At 56.8% G+C, this 2,500-nt stretch overlaps 1 non-coding gene across 1 annotated transcript in view; it reads left to right on the top strand.

The window, feature by feature from the left end:
• The first annotated feature begins 2,458 nt into the window (after window positions 1–2,458).
• Window positions 2,459–2,500, top strand: part of LOC144423674 (small subunit ribosomal RNA) — a 1,809-nt gene continuing 1,767 nt past the window's right edge. The window contains exon 1 of the ribosomal RNA XR_013476139.1: window positions 2,459–2,500. This exon is cut by the window's right edge and continues 1,767 nt beyond it. This is a non-coding gene — a ribosomal RNA (small subunit ribosomal RNA).

Raw genomic sequence — 2,500 nt, forward strand, 5'->3', positions numbered from 1 at the left:
ACCTAACCCTAGGTAAGGCATGTCAGAGCGAAAGACAGTAAACTCGAATGAGCCAAGAAAGAGCGGTGCGGGGCCGGTCGGAGCGCACCCTTTTCTCGGTGGCTGGCGGGCGAGAGAGTGCTGCGTCGCCGGCATCGGCGTCGAAAGAAGCCGAGCCGAAAAAAGTTAAAGTACAAACGTGCAAGCATACTAACCTAACCCTAGGTAAGGCATGTCAGAGCGAAAGACAGTAAACTCGAATGAGCCAAGAAAGAGCGGTGCGGGGCCGGTCGGAGCGCACTCTTTTCTCGGTGGCTGGCGGGCGAGAGAGTGCTGCGTCGCCGGCATCGGCGTCGAAAGAAGCCGAGCCGAAAAAAGTTAAATTACAAACGTGCAAGCATACTAACCTAACCCTAGGTAAGGCATGTCAGAGCGAAAGACAGTAAACTCGAATGAGCCAAGAAAGAGCGGTGCGGGGCCGGTCGGAGCGCACCCTTTTCTCGGTGGCTGGCGGGCGAGAGAGTGCTGCGTCGCCGGCATCGGCGTCGAAAGAAGCCGAGCCGAAAAAAGTTAAAGTACAAACGTGCAAGCATACTAACCTAGCCCTAGGTAAGGCATGTCAGAGCGAAAGACAGTAAACTCGAATGAGCCAAGAAAGAGCGGTGCGGGGCCGGTCGGAGCGCACCCTTTTCTCGGTGGCTGGCGGCGAGAGAGTGCTGCGTCGCCGGCATCGGCGTCGAAAGAAGCCGAGCCGAAAAAAGTTAAAGTACAAACGTGCAAGCATACTAACCTAGCCCTAGGTAAGGCATGTCAGAGCGAAAGACAGTAAACTCGAATGAGCCAAGAAAGAGCGGTGCGGGGCCGGTCGGAGCGCACCCTTTTCTCGGTGGCTGGCGGGCGAGAGAGTGCTGCGTCGCCGGCATCGGCGTCGAAAGAAGCCGAGCCAAAAAAAGTTAAAGTACAAACGTGCAAGCATACTAACCTAACCCTAGGTAAGGCATGTCAGAGCGAAAGACAGTAAACTCGAATGAGCCAAGAAAGAGCGGTGCGGGGCCGGTCGGAGCGCACCCTTTTCTCGGTGGCTGGCGGGCGAGAGAGTGCTGCGTCGCCGGCATCGGCGTCGAAAGAAGCCGAGCCGAAAAAAGTTAAAGTACAAACGTGCAAGCATACTAACCTAGCCCTAGGTAAGGCATGTCAGAGCGAAAGACAGTAATTTCGAATGAGCCAAGAAAGAGCGGTGCGGGGCCGGTCGGAGCGCACCCTTTTCTCGGTGGCTGGCGGGCGAGAGAGTGCTGCGTCGCCGGCATCGGCGTCGAAAGAAGCCGAGCCGAAAAAAGTTATAAAGTACAAACGTGCAAGCATACTAACCTAACCCTAGGTAAGGCATGTCAGAGCGAAAGACAGTAAACTCGAATGAGCCAAGAAAGAGCGGTGCGGGGCCGGTCGGAGCGCACCCTTTTCTCGGTGGCTGGCGGGCGAGAGAGTGCTGCGTCGCCGGCATCGGCGTCGAAAGAAGCCGAGCCGAAAAAAGTTAAAGTACAAACGTGCAAGCATACTAACCTAGCACTAGGTAAGGCATGTCAGAGCGAAAGACATTAAACTCGAATGAGCCAAGAAAGAGCGGTGCGGGGCCGGTCGGAGCGCACCCTTTTCTCGGTGGCTGGCGGGCGAGAGAGTGCTGCGTCGCCGGCATCGGCGTCGAAAGAAGCCGAGCCAAAAAAAGTTAAAGTACAAACGTGCAAGCATACTAACCTAACCCTAGGTAAGGCATGTCAGAGCGAAAGACAGTAAACTCGAATGAGCCATGAAAGAGCGGTGCGGGGCCGGTCGGAGCGCACCCTTTTCTCGGTGGCTGGCGGGCGAGAGAGTGCTGCGTCGCCGGCATCGGCGTCGAAAGAAGCCGAGCCGAAAAAAGTTAAAGTACAAACGTGCAAGCATACTAACCTAACCCTAGGTAAGGCATGTCAGAGCGAAAGACAGTAATTTCGAATGAGCCAAGAAAGAGCGGTGCGGGGCCGGTCGGAGCGCACCCTTTTCTCGGTGGCTGGCGGGCGAGAGAGTGCTGCGTCGCCGGCATCGGCGTCGAAAGAAGCCGAGCCGAAAAAAGTTAAAGTACAAACGCGATGCTAATGAGCGAGCCGTTGTCTCGACTAATATGTAGGGGGCGTTCGATCGAGCGTCTGGCTTGAGCGCTTGTCGGCCTAGCAGAACGGTCGCATTGTTATGCCCGGGTTTTAGGCACCGCTGCAGGCGGCCGGCAGAGCTCTTGTTTGTGCGAAACTGAATGGATCGAGCCCGAGAGAGGGCGAGCAAAGAAAAAACGCAAATCGCTCCGCCTGGCACTGCCGGCGAGAGCGTGGACGTCGCGGCCAGCGACTGTCGAAGCTGAGTACGGCCGCAGGCGATCGCCTCGGTCTTAAACGAATGCGACGAGCACGCGCCGGGCGGCCCAGCAAGGGCCGAGCGCAGCTGTCGCAGCTATCTGGTTTATCCTGCCAGTAGTGATATGCTTGTCTCAAAG

This window comes from Styela clava, chromosome 5, assembly GCF_964204865.1.
Source record: "Styela clava chromosome 5, kaStyClav1.hap1.2, whole genome shotgun sequence".
NCBI classification, from domain to species: domain Eukaryota; kingdom Metazoa; phylum Chordata; class Ascidiacea; order Stolidobranchia; family Styelidae; genus Styela; species Styela clava.